This window comes from Tamandua tetradactyla, chromosome 2, assembly GCF_023851605.1.
Source record: "Tamandua tetradactyla isolate mTamTet1 chromosome 2, mTamTet1.pri, whole genome shotgun sequence".
Lineage (NCBI taxonomy): Eukaryota > Metazoa > Chordata > Mammalia > Pilosa > Myrmecophagidae > Tamandua > Tamandua tetradactyla.
Genome location: NC_135328.1, coordinates 143,328,842 through 143,352,372, shown reverse-complemented (window position 1 = coordinate 143,352,372; position 23,531 = coordinate 143,328,842). Strand labels below are relative to the sequence as shown.

Below are 23,531 nucleotides of genomic sequence, written 5' to 3'. Positions count from 1 at the left end.
GGAAAGTAGCATGTCCCAGAGAGTTTGTGGTCTATTTATTCAGGCAAAGTAAGGAAATTCATTTCAACCAGCAAGGGAAATGTCAGGTTATGTAACTCTGGTGATGAAGAGAATGAGGCTTTTTTTTTTTCTTTTTCCTTGAGGAAACTGTTGTGAAATAGTCCAGGAACAGCCTACAGTTTCCACGCTCGCTCTTGCCCCCAGGGACTTCTATCTCAAAAATCAACAGCCAGGACTCTGGGCACAGCTGCATGCCTAAGAAGCCAGATGAGGATTGGTGGTGGGATGGGGCCTGACACCCTCCCCAGGCCACCACTCCTCCCCATGAGAGCCCACAGGGAGCTCCGGAAGCGGTGGCTGTGCCAGCTTCCCCAGTCACTTCAGAACAACCATAGTCCTGAAATCGAGGTCATCGAGAAGCCTTTTCCCCTCCTTCTCATGCACCATTGCCACCGTAGAAAGGACTCACTATTTCTACGGTCTGGTGTGTAGGGCCAACCTGAAGAATAATTTAAAATTATTATAACAGATGCTCCACTAGGACTGGAATTGACCAAGGCATCAGAGTTCTGGGAGGCCAACAGCTTTAGTGAAGTCCAGGAGGTGTTCATTTTAGAGAAAAGAGGCAGCATGAGCTAAATGGAGTATGAACCAGTGAGGTGGATCCACTGAGGTAGGGGAAGTTGGAAATGACTGCTGTGTGCAAAGGGTTCAAGTCAAGACTCAGCAGGGATGAGCAAGGGCCCAGCATCCGTCCCAGGTAGGTGGAAGATCCAGATGAGCAGGCCAGGTTAGAGGCCAAGTGTGAGGCAGTGAGAGCCTCAGTCTCACAGGTGGGAAGTTCCACCATTGGGAGGCTTGGGTATGAGGCCAATATGTGGTCACAGGGGGACAAGGTGAACCCATTAATTTAGGGTTTTAGATTACTGAGGATTTCAGTTTATTTTTTTTCATCCAATAATTATTTGTCGAACACCTACAATTTGCCAGACACTGTTGTACATGTTGGGGGACACAGCAGGGAACAAAACAGACAAAAATCACTGACTTTATGGAGCTCAGAGACTCCATGGGGAGGCAATAACAACCAAATAATGGTGACAATGCCATTGTGAAGATTAAGCAGAGAATGGTTAGGGAAGCCAAGGGCACAGTTGAACTCCACAACAGGACAACATGAGCAGATAGCATTGGGCAACTACCGAAGATGGTGACAGGATAGCAGGTCCCTGAGGGAAGATCATTCCAAGCAAGTGCAGAGGCCAGTTTCCAAGGATGTTTGGGAAGCAGGGAAGAAGCTGGTATGGCTGAATTGGAGAGAAATGGATAGAAGAAAGAGAGACCAAAGGAGCCCCAAGTTGGCAGGGCCTCACTCATCTTTTATGCTGAGTATGATGGGAAACCATTGGAGGGTTTTGAGGAGAGGACTTTGGCTCTGGTTTTAAAAGAATCACTACACTGGTATGTATAGAATAGATGGGAGGAGGCTGGGGAGATGGGAAAGGCAGAGAACAGTTAGAAGGCTCCAGGAAAAACCAAATGAGAAGCTACAGTGGTTGGATTAGGTGGAGATGGCAGATGGTGCAAGGAAATAGTTACATTCTAGGCATATTATTTTAGATTGCAAACTTGCAACATACCAGAACTGGAACTGCTTTTAAAAAGGAGAATTTAATAAGTTGCAAGTTTGCAGTTCTAAGCTTATAAAAATGTCCAAACTAAGGCATCCAGGAAAAGATACTTTAATTTAAGGAAAGTCGATGGGTCAGGAACACCTCTGTCAGCTAGGTAGTCACATGGCTGGCATCTGCTGGTCCCTTGCTCCTGGGTTCCCTTTCTTTCAGCCTCTGTTCCTGTGGGGTTCCTCACTTTGCTTCTCCAGGCCAGGCTTTCACCTCATGGCTTCCCTTTGCTCTCTCCAGGTTCTGGCTTTCTTAACATCTCATGGGGACCTCTGCTGCGCTCCAAGCTACTCCAAACATTTGTGTCTCTGTTCTCCAAGTGTCAGCATCTGTGTCAGCTCTTCTGTGAAGTTTGTCAGCTCTGCCATTTTTGAGGTTTCTCCAAAATGTTTCCCCTTTTAAAGACTCCAGTAAGCTAATCAAGAACCACCTGAAATGGGTGGAGTCTCATCTCCATCTAATCAAAACTTCACACCCAGAATTGGGTGCATCACATCTCCATGGAGATAATCTAATTAGAAGTTTCTAACCTAAAGTATTGAATCAGGGATTAAAACAAATGGCTGCTCCCACAAGATTGGATCATGATTAAAACATGGCTTTTTTAGGGTACATGATATTTTCAAACCAGCACACATATTTTAAAGGTAGAGCCAACATGTTTACTGGCATACCAGATGTCCAGGGATGAGACAGAGAGGAGACCAGATACCTCCAAAGCTTTCGGCCTTAGGGACGCTGGTGTGGAGCTGCCATTTTCTAAGACATGGAAGACCTCAGCAAGAGCAAGTGTGGGAGAAGAGAGGGGTCCTGAGGGCAATATTAGGTGTGTCTAATTTGAAATGCCAATTAGACATCCAAGTAGGTAAGGGATGTTTGCAATTGAAGTTCACTGGGAAGGGCTGGAGTGGAATTATAACTTAAAACTATGAGATCACCTAGGAAGTGAGTATGCAAGAGGAAAAGGAGCCTGAGGCCTGAGCCTGAAGAACCCCGAGGCTTAGAGCCATAGCAGTTTCTTTCTGAGCCTGGGGTGTTACTAAACCTGCTACCTTGGGTTGAAAAGTGCCAACTAAAACAGAAAGACTCCAGTCTGAGGCAGTGGATCAGGGCTTCTCTTTTCTTCCACCCCAGCCTTCAAGAGCCCCAGCTGCCCCATAATTTCCCTATTCTCTGGTTGCCCCGGTTGGCTTCCCCTGTTCTTCACTGATTCTTCCCTCTTCATTGTGATCCTTTTACATTTTCTGAACCCCATTCTCTCAGAGAACTCTCCTCTGGATATAATATACCAACAGACAGAAATTAAATCAACAGGCCTATATGTTTCTCTATTACCTCTCCAACCGAACATGAGTTCTCTTTAACAGGAGCCTTTCAGTTACTGTCAAAGGAAAGAAACATGTCAAAGGAGTCAAAAATTGGGGCCCTATGGCGTCCTTGGAATGGCCCTGGGGAAAGCATCTGTCTCCCAAGCTGAAAAGCATTGCCTTGCAGATAGAAAATCAATACCATACACACACACACACACACACACACACACACACACACACACACACACACACACACACACACACACACTATCTTTCCACAGTAACATCAGGGCCATTGAGGAAATATTTCCACATCACTTTAATCCAAGGCAATCAATACCTCTGTCATTCCCCCTCATTTGGTATTTTCATAGCATCCTAAAGACTCCATGAGTTCAACTGAAGAAAAATAAAGCTTACTTTTTGAAAGCGAAGAAGAGCTGGCTAGTGTGGGAGCGGTGCTAAAAGAGGAGGCCGATTCAGAATTAGATAAAATCCACAACTGTGTATTGGGTCCAGACAGGTGTAGAGCACTGAGCCTTGGAGTCACCTAAAAGAAGCGTTTTTACTGGTTATCAGTAGCTCTTGACCCTGTGCGACTGAAGAGAACGGGAAGATGAATGTATCTAAACCTACAGGTGTTCTGATTTCAGGGGAGAAGACTGGGCATCCTTTTGTCTAAAATTTCCAAGTGATTCCAATGTGCAGCTAAAGTTAAGAACCACTGGGTTGGATTTATCTTTCCTTGTCATTTTGAGAAATCTCTTCCATTCAACCTCATTCATATATCCCATACAGACATAATCAAACCAGATCACAGTATAGCCAATTTCTCATGTTATCATTTCTATATACTCCCTTTCTCCTTTTTCACTAAATGTGTTTTAACATTTTTTTCATTAAATTTGTTGTTGCTGTTTTGTTTTTTGTTTTTTTTTTTACAGATTTAGCAGCACCATTTAAGACAATTGTGTGAATTTTCACTAGTGGAAAAGAGTAACTCCTGAGAAATGGTTCCAACACCTGAGAAAAGAGAGTTAAAGTGATACAATACAATACAATACTCCACATTTATACCAAGCCCCCTTCTCTTTGCAAGTCCTGCTGCAGAAGTTACCCTGTGCAGCCAGTTCCCAGAGCCAGTCTATTATTGACAATGTGGTAAAGAGATAAACAAAAAGTCCTGCTCATTTCAAGCCGCTAAGAAGCACAGGCCAAAAGAAAAATAAAATCAATCAACCTTTGCCAAGTGAAAAGAACAAAACCAGCAGGGATTGGGTTCTATATTAAGCTTTTTAAAGAGTTTTTCAAACAATAGAGAACAAATACTGTGTAATCACGCCAAGGATTTACAAACAACACGACTGAACAATGCAAACGGAGTCCTTACCACTGGGTGTATGTTTACTCTGCAAAGAAAAGCTGGGCACCCTGCACTTCATTAATAAAATGCTCCGTGTGGTTCCATTCATTCAGGGTAAACCTTGAGAACTATTACTCTCTCAGTAATGTTCTTTATCCTCACCATTTATTTCTACTTTAAAAAATCTCTTTAAAACATTGCCAGCCAGCACTTCAATTTCCATTTAACAGAAAGGGAAATCAAGGTAGGAAGCAGTTAAGTAATCTGATCACCAAGTGGCAGTTGGGCTGCCTCAGGCACAGCTAAAAGTGGCAACTAGCCTTCTATTGTTTGCTGCTTTCACCACTGAATAAGAATCTCCCATTCCTTTTCTCTCTCTCTTTTTAAATTAGGGAAGTTGTAGGTTTACAGAAAAATCATGCAGGAAATTCAGAGTTCCCATATACCCTCCCCTATTATCAACATATATGTGTGTGTGTGTATATATATATATATATATATATATTTTTTTTTTTTTTTTTTGCATGGGCAGGCACCAGGAATCGAACCCGGGTCTCCGGCATGGCAGGCGAGAACTCTGCCTGCTGTGCCACTATGGCCCGCCCTATCGACATATTTTGTAGTACATTCGTTACAATTGATGAAAGAACGTTTTTATAATGGTCCTGTTAACTATAGTCCATGGTAAACTTTAGGGTTCCCTGTTTGTGTTAGACAGTCATACCATCGTTTTTTTAAACCAATTTTTCTTGTAACAGATACACAACCTAAAATTCTTTCCCTATTAACCATGTTCAAATATATCCGTTGCTCTTAAGAAAAATCAGTGGCTATAGTTTGATGTCCTCCAGCCTAATTCATGTTTTTATTCTTTTCAAAGAAGTCTCATGCGTCCTCCCTTGGGTTCTCTTTCTCCATGATCCGTCTCCATTTCCAAGTTTCCTTAAAACAGTTGAAATGCTGTTATAATTAGCTCGCAGGAAATTATCCAAAAGGGTCTTTTTCTGCTGGGAAATTGGTGTCTTAAAATAATCCCTCATCTGCGGGGCTGCCGTAATGTTCTTTATTGCAGTTTTACCCTGGTAAGGCAGTTTGCACAAGTGAGAAGGAGTTGGTGGGAGAAGGTGCAGATAAGGAAGCTGCGGGATGCAGTGTCTGAGGATGCAAGGCAGTGGGGGGAAGGCATCTATGTGCTAGCTCTGTTAATCAGCACCCTTTGAACATAATTAAGACAAGACCACCCAGGGAGAGCTTAATGTTTCAAGTGGAATAGACCATTAAGTAAATAGGAGTACTGAACTTTCAGTGTTTCCTTGCTACTCGTGAAAATCTTCCAAAAGACAGGAAGGGGGTTAATTCTTTGGGGTAACCAGAAGCAAAAAGCCAGATAAAACCCCCAGCCACACCCTGGTCACTGTGACACAAGCCCAAGTTTTCTCAATTCATTTCAACATTTATCAGTAAAATTAGCACTTTCATTATGATCTCAGTTCAAAGAGAGATATATGGCTGGTTTCTCCCTTCTCTCAGTTCATTCAGAGCTTCTGCCCTAGTAAGACAAGGCAGGACCAAGTAGGGGACCTGGCCCCTTGTGTTTGGAAGAGCCTGACCCCCAGTGTTGGGGGAACTGGCCCACTGTGCTATAGAGGGTCCCTGAACTGTTAGTAAAGCAGCTGCTTCTCTCTGGCACCTGCTCTCTTCCCACCCATCCTTGTCTTCCCATTTCTCCTGCTGCTTTAGATTGTACCACCAAGCTCTCTGACTTGCATCAGTTCTGCGTCCTACTTTAGTCCTTGCTTCACTTGCATCCTGACCTCTGAGGTATTCCTTGAGAACACCTCCTTCCTGTCTTAATCAGCACTTTTCAACCCAAGGCAGCAGGTTTAGCAATATCCCAGACTCAGGAAGAAACTGTTGTGGCTCTAAGCCTTGGAGTACTTCAGGTTCAGGCCTCAGGCTCCTTTTCCTTTTCTACCAACCCAAACAGAAATTCTGTACTGGGCGGGCCACGGTGGCTCAGCAGGTAAGAGTGCTTGCCTGCCATGCCCGAGGACCCGGGTTCGATTCCCAATGCCTGCCCATGTTAAAAAAGAAAAAAGAAATTCTGTACCAACTGAGCATTAACTTCACAATCCCAGCCTCTGGAAACCTGTATTCTAGTTTCTCACTCAATGAATTTTCTTAGTCTAATAATTTCTTAATAGTGAGATCACATAATATTTGTCCTTCTGTGTCTGACTTATTTCACTCAACATATTGTCTTCAAGGTTCATCCATGTTGTCACACATATCAGAATTTTATTCCTTTTTATGGCTGAATAATATTCTATTGCAGGTATATATCACATTTTGTTTATCCGTTCATCAGTAAATGGATAATTGGGTCACTTCCATCTTTTGGCTACTGTGGATAACACCTAATGAATATTGGTGTGCAAATAACTGTTCAAGTCCTAGCCTCCAATTCTTCTGGGTTTTGGCTATTCAGGACCTCTAGCCTTCCATGTGAATGTGATAGTTGGCTTTTGTGTTTCTGCAAAGAAAGCTTTTGGAAATTTGATGAGGATTGTGTTTAATATGTAAATTGTCCTGGGTAGAACTCACTTCTTAACAATATTTAGTCTTCCAGCCCATGAACAGAATGCCCTTCTATTTCTTTTTTTAGATCTTTGATTTCTTTTAGCAGTGTTTTGAACTTTTCTATGTATAGTCCTTTACATCCTTGGTAGATTTATCCCTAGGTATTTGATTCTTTTAATTGCTATTGTAAATATAATTATTTCTTGATTTCCTCTTCTCATTGCTTATTACTTGTGTACAGAAACACTACTGATTTTTGTGCGTCGCTATTTTATCCCACCACTTTGCTGAATTTGATTATTCACTCTTGTAGCTTGGTTGTAGATTTTTTCAGGATTTCCATATCATGTTGTATTAATTAGGTTCAAGTGTCAACTTGGCCAGGTTGTTCTGTTGCTGTGGACTTAAATCAGCAACATGTGAAATTCATCTACGGCTGATTACATCTGCAATAGGCTAAGGGGTATGCCTTCACAATGAGTGACATTTAATTTAATTTGCTGGAGGCTTAAAAGAGAGCAGTCAGAATAGAGATCAAGAGCTCGGACCCAGATGTCTGGAGATGCAGAAAGGATATGCCTCAGGGAAAGCTGTTTGAACCCAAAAGCCAGGAGAGAAGGCCAGCAGACATCGCCACGTGCTTTCCCATGTGACAGAGAAACCTGGAGGAAAGCTGGCTTTCCTCTGAGGAACTGTAAATTTGTAATTAAATAAATCCCCTTTATAGAAGCTGATCCATCCCTAGTGTGTTGCACCGTGGCAGCTTTAGCAAATCAAAACACATGTCATCGGCAAATAGAGAATGTTGTACTTCTTCCCTTCCCATTTTGATAACTTTTTTTTTTTTGCCTAGTAGCTCTGGCTAAATTTCCAGTTCAATGTTGAATAACAGTAGTGACACTGGAAATACTTGTCTTGTTTCTGATCTTAGAAGAAAAGCTTTCAGCCTTTCATCATTGAGTTCAATGTTAGCTGTGGGATTTCATATGCTCTTTATTATGTTGAGGCAATTTCCTTCTCATTTTCAAAGTGTTTTTTTTAATCAAGGATGGTTGCTGGATTTTGTCAGATGCATTTACTGCATCAGTTGAGATGATCCTGTGTTTTTCCCTCTTTGTTCTACTAATATGGCATATTACATTAATTGATTGTTTTTATGTTGAACCGTCCTTACATACCTAATCATGGGATATATTTCTTTAAATGTGCTGTTGGATTGAGTTTGCTAGCATTTTGTTGTGGATTTTTACAGTTATGTTCATAAGAAATATTGTTCTACAATTTTCTTTTCTTGTAGTAGCTTTCTCTGGCTTTGGTATTGGGGTGATCTTGGCTTTATAGAATGAGTGAGGGAGTATTTCCTCATCTATAATTTTTTGCAAGAGTTTGAGAAGGTTTGGTGTTAATGTTTGCTAAAATTCACCTATGAAGCAATCTGGTTCTGGGTTTTTCTTTCTTGGGAGTTTTTTGATTACTGAGTCCATCTCTTTCCTTCGTATTGATTTGTTGAAATCTATTTCTCTTTGTATCAGTGTCGGCAGTTTGTGTGCTTTTAGCAATTTGTCTGTTTCACCTAGGTTAACTAATTTATTTGGTATACAATTGTTCATAGTATTCTCTTATTGCCTTTTTTAGTTCTGTTTGGATAGTAGTAATGTCCCCCCTTTCATCTCTGATTTTAGTTAATGCATCCTCTCTCTTTTTCTTTGTCAGTCTAGTTAAAGGTTTGTCAATTTTATTGATCTTTTCAAAGAACCAACTTTTGGATTCATTGATTCTCTCTATTGTTCTGTATTCTCTATTTCATTTATCTCTGCACTAATCCTTATTATTTCCTTGCCTTTGCTTGATTTGGGTTTAGTGTGCTCTTCTTTTTCCAGATGCTCTAACCAAGAGGTTAAGTCTCTGATTTGAGGTATTTTCTCTTTTTTAGAGTAAGCATTTATAGCTATAAATTTCCTGTCAGTGCTACCTGTGCTGCATCCAAAAGTTTTCATGTGCTGTGTCTTCATTTCCATTTACCTCATGATATTTCCTAATATCCCTTGTGATTTCTTCTTTGACCCATTGGTTCTTTAAGAGGGCATTGTTTAATTTCCATATATTCCACATATTGTAAATTTTCCAGTTTGCCTGCTGTTACTGATTTCTAGCATCATTCCATTGTAGTAGAGAAGATATATTTTATGATTTTGATATTTTTCAATTTATTAAAACTTGTTTTGTGACCTAAAACATGGTCTATCCTGGAGAATGATCTTTGGGCACTGGAGAAGAATATGTATTCTGTTTGTGTTGGGTGAAGTGTTCTATATATGTCTGTTAGGTCTAATTGGTGTAGAGTATTGTTCAAAACTTCTATTTCCCTATTTCTTCTGTCTAGATGTTCTATCCGGTATGGAAAGTTAGTTATTGAAGTGTCCTACTATTACTGTAGAACCATCAATTTCTACCTTCAAATCTGTCAGAATTTGTTTCAAATGTTTTGAGGCTCTGCCATTAGGTACATATATATTTTAATTGTTATGTCTTCATGTTGAATTAACCCCTTTATTAGTAGATAGTGAACTTTAACCTTTGTAACAATTTTTGAATTAAAGTTGATTTTATCTGATATTAGTATACATACTATAGTATAGCTACTTTAGCTCTCTTTTAGTTACTATATGCATGGCATTTTTTCCATCCTTTCACTTTCAACCTACTTGTGTCTTTGAATTTAAGGTGAGTCTCTTGTAAACAGCATACAGTTGGGTCATGCTTTTAAAATCCATTCTGCCAATCTCTGCCTTTTGACTGAAGAAGTTAATCTATTTACATACTACTGATAAAAATAAACTACTGATAATGCAAGAATTTCTTCTGCTATTTTGTTATTTGTTCATTTTGTTATTTTGTTCCTCAGTTCTCCTATTAATGCTTACTATCATATTTATTTGGGTTTTTTTTCTTTGTTTTTTGTTTTTTGTACCTTACCATTTTCAGTCCCTTCTCACTTCTTTCTGGATATATTTTTCACATATTTTCTTGCAGTTACCATGAACATTCTAAATCTGTAATAATCATGTCGGAATTTGATATCAACTTAACTTCAATAACCTACAAATACAAATACCATTTTCCTATACCCTTCTGTGCCCCACTTTTTTGTCCAACCCCCCCCACCCCAACTCTATTTTATTTATTTATTTAAGCACTCCAAGCCTCAATTTCCTCAGCTAGCAAATGGAGCTACTGATGGGTTACACTAGCTACAAGAGGACATTCAGGGTATTAGCTATTGACATTATTTCAATCAGCCCAAGAAAAGTACACCAGCAAAACAGAAAAGTGACCCAGAGGGATGAGAACCTCTCACTCCTGCTTCTCCAGCTATACTGTTTCCCCATACCCTGGGAACCCAGATGTACAGGCCTCATCTTTCAGCCCCATTGTTCTGCCTCCAAGAAGCTAAAGGTTGAAACACCGAAAGGTAGCTTCCTATCCTTTCACACTTCCACTTACCTTTTGAGACTCCTTAAGACATTTCTTGGAGACCTATTCTGAGCCCAGAACCCTGTCCTATCCCTTCACTTGCTACATATTATTTTCCTTCATGATTTACAGAGAAAGTAAAGGTAACGTGATTCAATTTCTTCCACCTCTTTCCTCTTCACTTCAAAACTTGTCTTCTTCACTTAGACTTACCTCCCATTTTGCTCACATATCAGAAAAAGATGATTTCATTCATTCATTCTTTCATCAAGTACTTTACTGAGCTCCTACCACATGCCAAGAGAAAAACATAGTTTGATGACGAAGCAGAAGTCCCTGCCTTGTAGATGTTTATGTGCCATTTAAGAGAGGCAGACAGGAAACCTGTAAACAAATAAACAAACAAGAATCCAGTTGTGATAAATGCTATTTACAGATCGAAAAACAGTCAATGTGCTAGACCCTGGTGGCAACTTGTATTGGATGGTCAGGGAAAACATTCTGGAATCTGAAGTGAGAGCCAGATGATACAAAAAAGCAAGTCCGGTTAGCCTCAGAGGGGAGCTATGGCAGGAAGTGGAAAAAAGCAGAGGCCCTAGGCACAGCAACCTTGAGAGAACACACAAGAAGGTGAGTTGGGCTGAAATGAAAAGGCTGTTGGAAGAGTGGGAATTGTTACAGCTGGGGAGGCAGGCAGGAATCAGTTCCTGGAGGCCTGGGTCCTGAGCCTAGATTTTATACCAACTGCAACACAAGGCCATTTTCCCTCCCTCCGAGACTAAGTTTCCCCCACATACTTACTCCCATTCCTTTCACCCAGATCAAAATCTACCTCCAACAAACTCTTTGCTCTATCTTCCATTTCTTCCCTTCAGTCTTCCCCTCAACTTTAAACATGCTTAACGATGTCCCATTAATTTAATAGTTTCTTTCATGTGTTAACTTGGATAGGTTATGGTGCCCAGTTGTTTGGTCAGGCAAGATCTGACCTGACTGTTACTGTTGCTGTGAGGGTATCCTGGAGCTGGATTTGCATCTATGGTTAGTTGATTGCATCTAAAATCAACGAAGGAGATTGCCTCAGCAATGAGAGACATTGCCGACTTAACTGATCAATTACAAGTCTCAACAACCAGCTGAGGATTTCAGAAGTCAGAAAGAAGAATTTTCCCCTTTTCTTCAGCCAACCAGCTTCCCCTCAGGGATTCAACCTCACCCTCATCAAAGTTTCCAGCTTGTGGCCTCCTCTATGGAATTTGAACTTGTCAATTTCTATGGTCATATATGAGCCAATTTCTATGTCAGCTCTGTTTCTGTAGAGAATCCTGACTAATGCTCCTGGATTCTACCACTGCCTCGAACTTGTCACATTTTTCCTTCTCATCACTAAACGTCTTAGAATGCATCCTCATGATCGTGCCAGGATCTGTTCTAGGAGCTTTATATTTATTACCTCATTTAATTCTCAAAGCACCCATATAAAGATAGTCACTATCATCAACTTCAATTTATAGATGAAGAAATTCAGGTATTAGTTGTTAATAACTTTCCCACTGTCACTAGCTAGTAAGAGGCAAATGTAAGATTCCACTTCCAATATTCTAATGCCAAAAGCCCTGCCCTTCACTCCTGTCTGCACCCTGGGCCATGGACTAAACTATTGCTCCTTCAGACTTGTGGCTTCTCAAGTTCCTCAAACAGTAGTTTGAAGGGTCTCATTGTCCTTTTGTTCCTTGATCTTCTTCAACCTCTCTAGAGATTGAATATTATTGAACACCTTCTCTAGGGTGAAGCTGCTGTTAGACCCTCCCCTCCCCTCCCTGACTCTACACCAATTCCCTTCATCAGCCCCTCAGCCTGGACCCCAGGCACTAACTCACTGCTCTCCTGAATCACTCTGAAGCCAACTCTGGCAAACACCTTGGGCAGACACCCACTGCGATTCCATTTTCTTATGGAACAAACTCCAGGGGACTTTCATCTGGCCACAACCCACCTGTCCAAACCAACCTCCCCACCAGTTTTGTCATCTGCTGCACTTGAGCTGGACTCTTACTGTTACCATGGGGGCCAAGCATCCCTTTTGCTCTCCTGGAATGGCACACCCAATCTCTGGATGCCCAGGTCTTCCACCACGTCCCCAGTGATTCAACAGGAAGTGATATTTCTTTACTTTTAAATCCTCAATCAGTAGGAAAGCCAGACAGAATGACGGACAGGGAAGGGGAATGCCTATTTTATCCTACTTCATATCTTCTTTGTGAATATGCCTGTCCTCCTTAACCAGAATCTCATGGTTCTTAAGGTCTGATTTATCGTTTTATCCCCTTAGCAGTTTGCACAAGAATGCATTCAGTAATATTTGCTGACTGGGGAATGGATATATTTATACAGCAATATATGCATAGAGACATAATTCATGGCTCTCTCCTTTTCTGAATCATTCTTCCTCATGGCTGTCAATCAGCAAGCTTGTCTCTGAAACAATTTTATATGAACTTGCCATGACTTATATACCTTCATGTCTATAGTAGATTTATCGGCAGCTCCCTCTTTCCATGGAAGTTGCTTGCTGCTGTCTTCCTCCGTCTGTACAAGTCCTGGCCTCCTGTCCATTCCCAAACCCTCTACCCCTTACCCCAGCCCCAGCCTGCCCAAGGCCCTGCATACACAGCCTCTCCCAAGTAACCGCAGATTGCATTCCTTGTCTTCAAGGCCTTCACAGGTCATCTCCCTGCCTTTGTGGGCTATGTTGTTTCTGGCTGAGACAGAAAGCCATATAGATACAAAATTAGAGAGGTCTGACACTATAGGAGTCAACTAGACCCACTACCTCAGACCACTACTTTGAGGAGCCTAGGGGGCAGGGAACTGATGAGACTTATCAGGGGAAGTTATTTATTATGGACAGCTGTCACTGTGCCGGGTGCCAGGCCAACCGTGATAACAGAGACCCAAGAGCCCTGCCTATCTGAAGGTGATTGCATAGTGAGAAGGGAAGCTAACAAAAAGCAATTTTAATAAAATGTCAACAAATTTCTGATATGCAATGTACTGGTTTCTATAGGAGAATATAACCCCCCTGTGGAAGTAAAATCAAGTGGATGGATAGAGAAGAGTCAGCAAAAAGGAAGGAAGAAGGCTTTAACTAACTAGTTAGCTCTGGGTCAGATAGCAAATGCAGAAACTTTGTCTCCCTCATTCTGTTTTCTATTCTAGCTCTCTTTCCTGTGCTCATATTCTCCTCTTCTAACTCTAATTCCTATAAAATTTCAACTAATTTTCCATGTTCCCCTCTCTTCCTCTGCTTCCCTCCCTTTCTCTTTTCCTCTCTCTCCACGTAGCCCTCCCCCACTTGCTTGCCTCCTGGTCCCAATCTACTCACTTAAGGACTAGGTACCCCTGACTCTGTTTAACCTTGCTGGGTTGGGATGCATTGAGAGTGATGATGGAGGCCTCTTCCTCCAGTGTGTGCATTCACACATCCATTCATTCTGAAAACACTGGCTGCAAACCAGTGTTCTCTACTAGGGGAGGAGGAGACCCCTAATGGGTAGAAAGAGCATGCGGATCGTGCTTCACCTTGGAAGAACCCTGGCCCTAGAAATAGACTGCTCAAAGTCCGGGAGCTCCATTACTTTCCAGGAACTGAGAGATCATAGCATGAGATCCTGGCCCTGGAAAGGAGAGGGAGTGCAGAAGAGGGGTGGCAGGTCAGGGCTGGCCATGTAGCCGAGGCTGGTGGTCCGGAAGCAAAGGTTATCTCCATTGTTCTTGCCCACGAGAACCCGATTTCCTCAGATAGTCCTGACACAGGAGAACAGGAACATGCAGTTGTCACCTTAGAGACAGAATGGGATTTAAAAAAAACAAAAACACTTTGAAAATTTCAGTGTGATAAGAGCTAAAGGAATCACTTGTCTCTCCCTCCCTACACGCCAGCCCTGTAACTTCCCTTCCTTCCTTATTCCAACAGCTGAAAAAGAGGGTCAAAATCAAGGAGCCGCTGGGTATAGAAGTTGCTCTTTATAATATCTCCAAATCTTAGCTTTATTTCTTTTTCAGGGTAGTTTTTCTTCCCCACTACAGTTTCAAATCAATTTCAGAATGCCAGTTACTTTTGGCAGAAGCATCTCAACAATTTTCTCCCAAGAGCCAAAAGAAAGACACTGAAAGTAGCCAATTTCTTCTGATCATTACGGTTATACTAATGGAATTTTTTTTATATAATCTCTTAGTTTTTCAATGTAATTCTTAGACCTTCACACAGTAAATGTAATTTTTAAGTGATAGGAAAAAATAGAGAAGGAAATAACTATCTAAGAGATTTAGGAGAAATGAAATAAAATAACTAAAATGATTTGAAAACTGGAATAGTACAAAATTTCTTGCCTCTGTGTCCTTGGAGTAATCATTTGAGATAATATCTCTACATCCCTAAAAGAGGATATGGGGAAGAACATAATCATTTCTTAATATGCCACTCTGCTTTGGGGAGATATGATGAAACCTTATATGTTAGCCATTTGAGGTGATTTAGAAATCATTTATTTTTTAAGTATTTGCAACCTTTTAAGTCTTGGTATGGGAAAAGGGAGGGAAGATGTATTTTAAAACAAGGATGCAGCTGCATGGGATGATGAGAGGAAGAGCGCTGGCCAAGATGACGGAGCTGGTGCCTCTCTCTCTTGGGCTAGCTGGAGGTCCTGGGGTAGCCCCCAGACCTCTTGGCTTTCAGTTAAAGTATGGATAAAAGGAGGGGAACACTAGCTTAATATTTGCCAACCCAAATTCCATCCTGCATTTCATGCAAACCACTGACATTCACTCTCGCTGAGCTCAGGGAGCCTGGGAAGAAATGGGGAGAGGAGAGCACGGTTCCTAGTAACCCATGAGCAGAAGGGAAATGCAGCAGTCAAAACCAGCCTCACTAACGTGGGGAGAGCCAGGGTTGAGCTCTGCAGGTCTCTGCTTCTGAGTTCAGGATGGAGATCCTCTAGCTGCATTGGCTCTTCAAAGCAAAATCTCTTGGAGGCCAGTTTCATGGCAAAATTAACAATGATTTATATGTCATAGCGGACACTTTGAAAAACAAACCACTTATAAGAGCCATTGGACTGGATGAAGTCTGGGTCTGGATCCAACTCCCTGATCCCTGCTATTTCTCTGACCCTTCCTACCTCATTTTCTTATTTAATGGAGGGTGTTGCAAGCCAGGAAAATTAAAGCAGGCTCCTAGCACCAAGGTAACCATGCCCATCACAGCGTAGGACAGGAAGAGAGCATTAATTCTACGAAGTCCAAACTACCCACCACCAATGGAATGTTTCATGTTCCTAAAACTTGATTTGATTTGATCACTACTATTTCTGTGCACATAATAAGAGAAATACTACAAAAACTATTTTCAGGGCTACAAGTTTCTGGCAGTTGGATTTGGCATGTTTTCTACCTACTTAATAGTTGAAGGCAGTAATTTGGAAAATGCTCATTGCTTTGTAAAACCAAACTCTTCATAGTAATAAAATGATCATGCGTATCAGCTGTCTTTCTCTAAGACCAAGACAATTTGCGGTCTGCCCTTGCTGTTTCCATCCAGTTCATAAGTGGCAGCATATTGCTAGGGGTGTTTAAAAGCAACCCCAAATCACATTTAACTTAACTGGCATTCAGCAACAGCACAGATTGGTCTCTGGTGTGAAATAGAGACAGGGGAACTTTTGCACACGGGATTGGAAAATAGAATTTGTTTTTGAACTTTAAGAAATCAGTGCCATTTGGGTTGAGAAAAACAATTTAACTGTTTTCATCAGACAGGTGCTGTGTGTATCAACTTGTCTGGGTGTTCAATCGTTGACCTTTATCAGATGGGCTGGAGAGCAGGGATTTTGGCAGGTCACTCCATCAAAGATAAATCTGTTCCCATTATTTTTCTACCTAAAGAGAAATACTCTTCTCATGTTATCTAAGACTTCATCTTTATCATAACCTCATATATTTTTAATAGTTATTTCTTCAAGGGATAGCTTCTCAATAAGCTACTGGGTTTAATAGATAATAATTTATACATTATGCCCATATCAGTGTTACCTACGTTGCCAAATTTAAAGTAGTTGAAAATATCACAATGATGTCCTTGTTTATTTAATCTCTCAGAAGGTTGGCCTTCTCCTAGTGGTCCAAAAAATCAGTGCTCTCTTCTGTCTGGTGGTAATGTGAATCTGCAGTATATCCTATAAGCTAAGTATGGTTTTCTCCATGGAATCTATACTTCCTCACTTCTAAGTTACCACTTCATTCCTTTTTTAACTTCAAATTATGTTAACCTTTACTCACATAATAAGAGTGAGAAACCTGGTATGGTTTCAAAATATATAAACCAAAGAGCAGTGAGGAAGCAGCTAAAACATGTCCGGTATCCTTCATGGAGAGGACATCTGCACAGGCCAGGGTCTGAGATGGAGTGATCCGACCCAGCAGCCACCCAACAGATTTATTCCAACTGGAAAATTACATCCTCAATGTCCTCTTCTAAGTTAAATCATTTCAACTTTCCGTTGCCTGTTCTTTTATGCTTTTATCTCCCCATTAGCTTGAACAATTGGTGCATTGTTTGAGGCCATTACCATAAAACAAATACCAAAGCCTCTTTTAATCTAGTTCTAACAATTGTTCACCAACTATTCCATGGAAGAGGCTTTTATTTCTAACAAGATTGTCATCTCCTTGAATATAAAACTGTGCTGAAGGTGGGGGACTTTTAGCACAATTATGGGGAGCAAAATCTCCCATTGGGAATGAATCAAGTTAAACAAATCAGTCAGTAATTATTTAATAATCCAATGAAACTGCACTAATGTTTCAATTATTATGGGCTATTAATGTTTTGGGGTGTTTTTTTTTTAATTTAACCCAAAGGCACCAACCCTTTTGGGGAAACTGAGTCTGAGCTTATACTGATGAAGTTCTTACTAAACATACTAGGCAAAATGCCAACAATGTGCCAACAATGTGAAATCTCCCTTCATCCCAACAGAAGAAAAAGTCTTGAAATAAAAGTGATGAATAGATGCATACGAATGGGATTTTGAAGGATCCAACCCACATTAATATCTACAAAGCATCAATTAAATGATTAACTAATTTCTGAAGCATCTCCTTCCAATGGCAGAGACTTATCTCAGACACCACGTCTGCTGGGCACCAGGGGAAAAGCTCCACTTTTGTTACCACCTATAACTTCATAAATCACCAAAAAGAAACCAAAGGAACTGAGGTTCCAAGAGGTGAAGAAATAAATCTAAGAGCATGCAGTCAAGTTACACCTACCTCAGACCAGCCCAAATCCTCTGTTTAATAGATGAGAATAGCAGGAATCAAATAGTTGAAGAGATGTAACCAACCTTATAGTGAGTTTAGGGCTAAACCATCCTTCATATCTCCCAGTCACATGTAGTTATGCTTTCCATTACACAGAATAAACAATGATGTAATTTACTAGCTGCGCTAAAGTTTAACAAGACCTTTCCAGAGAAACACAGAACACTCGACATTTTTTTTCTTATAAACAAAACTCTTAGTTTTCCAAATACGTGCTAAAGACTTTCAAAATCATTCTTTGCAACTAATTTCAAACAGAAATTGGGATATGGCACATTGTTACTGCATTTCTCTCTTTCCTGCATTCTGGGACTGAAGGGGGAGCAGCATCTCTTAGTCCTGCCTCGTGGTCCATCTTCTGTGGCTGCGGCCGGTCCCTTCCCTGGTGGTTCTCTCTGCTTTGTCTCTCAGGCCCATGAATCTGCAGGTGCAGGAGCTGGGATGGGGGCAGGGAGAATAGTCAGAGGGAGTCTAAGCAATAGTGCACAGACTTGGAGCAAGTCTGGGCTTGAAGTCTGCTTGTTCTATATCCCAGCTGTTGACTGGGGGCAAAAAAATGTAATCTTCTTGTTTCATAATAATGGTACCTACCCCAAGAGTAGATATGAAGATTGAAATGATCAGGACTCAACACAAATTAACCATTAGTATTAAGGTTAAACAGTGCTCTTGCCCATCAACTACATGCTGACAGCTAAAGAAATGGAGAAAGACTTCATGAGATTTTGATTCTGGGATGGGTGGCAGGTACAGCTAATGACTAGGCTGTACATCCCAGTAAGGCATCTTGATCATAATAACAATGAAATAACACCACTTTTCAGGGCATCCCACCCCACTCCAGCTGCCTGGGCCCCTCCCCCAGGACTGCCTCCTCCCATCTCCCTCCATCCGACAAGCAAAGGTTTGTCACCTGGCAAGTGGTATATGGAGTTGGGGAGGACACATGCAGGATCCTTCTTGAGTGCCACTGACCAGCATCTCTTCTAAATGGTTTGTGCCCATACTATGCAAGCTGTGCCCATAACTATTTTGCATATTTGTGTGTGTTTGGAAAAAACATTTTGTGACACTCAGCAGTCTTAACACTAAAATGACACCAGGCCCATGGAATCAATGTGCCCACTTAGATAAGCTTTGTGCTGATTAGGAAAAGACACTCCCTCTCACCGGGTCCTATTCTTTCCCAGGAGACACACCTGAGTAGAACATGGGCTGGACTTTGGTCTCTACTCACCTTTCATCTAGATGCTCTTTTGAGGTATCTGAAAGGTATGACCTTATGCAGCAGCTCCCTGCTTCCTCCCCTAGGCCCCTACCTATTTGCTTCAAAATAGAAACCATACTAAGTGCTGCAGAATCTTTGTAAAGAAATCCAACAAAGTTCTGGTTTTTCCTAGGAGTCTATGTCAGTGTTTTTAAAAGAATATAAAACACCAAGCTATTTTAATAATGTTACTACTTTTGATCACCCACCCATTTTACTTAGTACCGATTGTACTAACTGTTATAAAGTAAAAACCAGTATTGGCCAATTTTAAATTCACATTAGAATTGAGCTTGGAAGTCTTCATTAAAAATGCTGTTGCCTGGGCCCCACCCCAAATTAATGAAATCAAAATGTCCAGGAAGGCTGTTTTAGTATGTGGAAGCTGACAAAATGCATTAGAGCAGAAATGGGTTTGGCCCTTACAATGCAAATTTATTAACTTACTAGCTGACACTTATGAAGCTGTTAAAATGTCCAAATCAAGACACCAACGGATGATGCTTTCTCCCTGAAGACTGGCTACTTGTGATCCTGGGCTCCTCTGTCAGATAGCAAGGCACATGGTGATGCTGCTGGTCTCCCCCAAATTTTGTTGCTTCAAGCTTCTGGATTCAGTGACTTCCTCTTTCAGTTTCTCTGGGACTTTTTTTTTTTTTTTCCTGCGTCTTTTCTCTGTCTTTCATCCTCTTAACTCCAGTAACTGCAATAGGATTGAAACCCACACTAAATGAGATCGGTCCCATCTCAACTTCAGATCCTTCTCACCAAAAGGTCCTACTTACAACAGGTCCACAGCCACAGGAATGGATTAGCTCTGAGAACATGATCTTTTCTAGGGTACGTGCAGCTTCAGACCATGAGAGGCTGAACCTCAGTATATATTTTAAATATGTATATGACCAAGGTTTAAAACCACTGTCCTGCTGCTTAATCCAGGAAAGATGCAAATCTAACCCCATAAGCCACATGAAATACCATTTAGAAATTTGTGATAACATATTGGGTGTGTGTGTGAGAGTGCGTGCGATTTCCCTCTCAGTTATTTACAAATATCTATTGTGAAATATACATACAAAAAAGTCTACTTAACATGCAATATTTTTAAATATAACAACAGGAAAAAGAACACCCAAATGTATTCTTCCCTGACTACAGAACTAGAACATTTCGGGAAATATCTGAAGCTTGTTTTTTGCTCCCTTTTGCAGTACCCTGTTTTTCCCCTGACCCACTACCCAGAATTTTGCTTTTATCCGTCCCTTCTTTTTCTTTTTTGTTTCCATGGATGTATGTCTTTCTAAATAAAGTATTGTTTGCTCCTGCCTGCTTTCAAATTTTTATGAATAGAGTCCTACAGTTTGTTTTCTTCCAAGACCAGCTTTGTTCACTCAGCATATGATGTGTGCACATGGTAATCCATGGACTGGGCCTCATTTATTTCCACGTTGTATAGTGACCGTCATATGCCATTTCACAATTATTTTGGATTTCAGTTGTATATGTGGGTTGTTTTCATTGTTTTGCTAATGTAATTAATGCTGCTAAGAACTTTTTGTGCATTTCTTTGGGGTTATACACGTAAAAATTTCTTTAGGGTGTATACCTCAGAATAATTCTTTGGTCATAAGGTATACACATACTCAACTGCACTGTGAAATATCATATTGCTTTCCAAAATCGTACCAGTTTTAATTCTACCAGCAGTGGACTGGCTGCTCCACCGCTCACTTTCAGTTGGTATTGTCAGACATTTTAATCTTTGATATCTTGGTGGGTGTGAAATGGTTTCTCATCATGGTTTCCATAAGCATTTCCTGAGTATTAAGAAGGATGACTATCTTTTCATATTTCAGTTAGACGCTCGGGCTCCTCTTCAGAAAAATGCTTTTTCATGTCTTCTGCCTAATTTTTTAGTTTTCTGCTTATCTTGTGAGAAGGTCTTTACCAAATAAAGGTGAGGTGAAAAAAAAATAAGATTGATTTCAAAAAAAAATAATTCATCCACAGAAGAACTACTTAAAATCATGCAAGAAAGTTAATTTTTAAGTTTTTGTGTCATATTTTTTAAATAAAATATTAATTCTTATAATTTTTTTCACAGAAAAAATCCATTACACATTTTTTAAAACCACAGATGAGAAAAATCTAAGAAGCTTAAATTCCCATAAAACTACCATCATGATATATACTTCCATGTTTATTTTTCAGACCTTTTATCTGTACATTAAGCATATCTCTCTACAAAAGCGGACTTAGGCTGTAATAAGTTAGAGTTGTTTTTTTCACTTTACTGTGAAGTAAATGTAATGAATGTCTTTCTATGTCAATAAATAAAAAATCATTTTAATGGCTAACTATTCTTTTTTTTTTTCACTATTAAAATCCTTTTAAGAAGCCAGAGAGGCTGCAGCGAGCTGGAAGCATTGGAGTTCATTCATGGGAACCTCTTCTGTTGCCACCCAATTTCATTTCCTGCTAAATAGTGGAAGAGATGGGTCAGTAGATGACAACTACAGAGGAATCTTCCTTATAACAATACTTTTTGAGATTGCTGCTGTCATCCCTCAGATCAGTAAAAAATAGCTCATCTTGATAAATTGTTTCAATTTCCCCAAGATCTGAAGAAGAAGCAGAAAAACCTGTTGTGCTTGTTTGAAACTGTTATATACCCCAGGTAAACCTCTTCTTCTAATCCAGTCCTATGGGTGGGACCTTCAGATTAGGTCGTTTCCGTGAGATGCGACCCATCCAATTCAATGTGAGTTTTAATCCTTTCACTGACATCCTCCTAAAGAGAATAAAAGGTAGAAAACATAGAGAGTGCTCAGAGCCGATGCAGAAAGCAATGACAGACACTTGAAGACAGAAAATGCCCTGGGAGATGCTAAACTAACTAAGAGATGAAATCCAGAGTTTGACCCAAGAGACACCAAGAGGGGACCCACAGATGTGTGGAAGAAGACAACACCCCAGCAGATGCCAGAGGGACCCACAGGAGCTTAAAGGGTCATTTTGAAAACAACCCAGGAGAGAAGGTGTTTCCATATGCTTCCCCATGTGGCAGAGAAACACAGGATGCAATCAGCCTTCCTTGAGTGAACGTATCCTCTTGTTAATGCCTTAATTTGGAAATTTTCAAGGATTTAGAACTGTCAATTTGTAACCTAATAAATCCCCTTTATAAAAACCAATCCATTTCTGGTATACTGCATCTCAGCAGCTTTAGCAAACCAAAATATCTGTGAAAACTAAGACAGTTTCTTCCAATCATGGATGGGAAAGTTCCAATCACAGCACTGAAGAAGCTGGATGCCTCCTAGCAGAGCCTGCAAAGATCTCCAAGTTTGGGTTTGCCACAGGCAGTCAGATGACAAAGAAGGCACCAGCCTTACCCATCAAACTTGGATCAAGTCAACCTAAATAAATAGTTCCAAAGCTTATTCCAAAAACCCCTTCAGTAGCAGCAGCTTTTAATAAAGATGAAGGTGGTGAATGAAAGGAAATGCCTCCAGAAGCAGAGATGAGGATGAACAGTATAGAAATGAAGCACCAACATCAGCTGGAGAAACTCTCTCTACCAAGCAGGGGTTTCCTGATTTTAAAAAAAGCCATGGGAGAGAAATATAAAATCTCATCTTAGAAATGTCCATGACCAAGACAATTAAAAGATGAGTTTAAGATTGGGGGCTTGGAGGTTAAAAGAAATTATTTCCCTTTTAAGAATGTCACAAGACTATCTTTAGAGCCGCCTATTTTTTATTTTACAATTTACTGATATACTAAGAAATGAGATCTTGAAAATAGAGGTCATTATGTTTTATATACATGAAGGCATTTGTTAATTTTGTAGTTTCATGTGATTAGTTTAAAAATATTACAGATAATAAAGAAATCAGAAGTGGTACCTTTTAAAGAATTGCAATTTTTTTAGACACAATTATTAGCACATTAAGGGGGGAAGCAAAACCAAATCGTCCATTTAACCCAGTTCAAAATGCAAGCAATTGCTCTCTTAACTCCCTTGTTACTTAAATTCCCCGGCTCCTGGGAATAGCCTTAGAGAAAGGAAGTATAATATTGTGAGGAGAATATTACTAGACTATTGACTGAAAGTAAATTTAGGTAAAATTAAAATACAGCTTTTTTTCCTTATGGACGTTCGTTTTGTGTCAAGTCATCATAAAACAGGTATTGCACCGCCATCAGTGGATATGATGCTTAGCTTTTCAAAAATAACAATTTTTGAAATTTTACGTAAACTCACACTTGAAATAGACCACTTACTTTAAAGGGTCTTGTCTACCTTCATTAGTCTTCAAAGAATGACCATCTGCTACCAAAGTAAATCAGTATTTTGAATGGGCTCCTCTTGGTTTTTGTTATTAGTTAGTTCCTACAAGCATGTCTTCTAGAACTTGAGGCAAATCGTAAGGATAAGGCTTCTCTTAAAATACAAACCACCACCAAGAAAA

The 23,531-nt window shown here is 40.3% G+C and overlaps 1 pseudogene; it reads left to right on the top strand.

Moving 5' to 3' along the window:
* Positions 1-15,072: 15,072 nt before the first annotated feature.
* LOC143657577 (PEST proteolytic signal-containing nuclear protein-like) lies at positions 15,073-22,724 on the top strand (annotated as a pseudogene).
* The last annotated feature ends 807 nt before the right edge of the window (positions 22,725-23,531 follow it).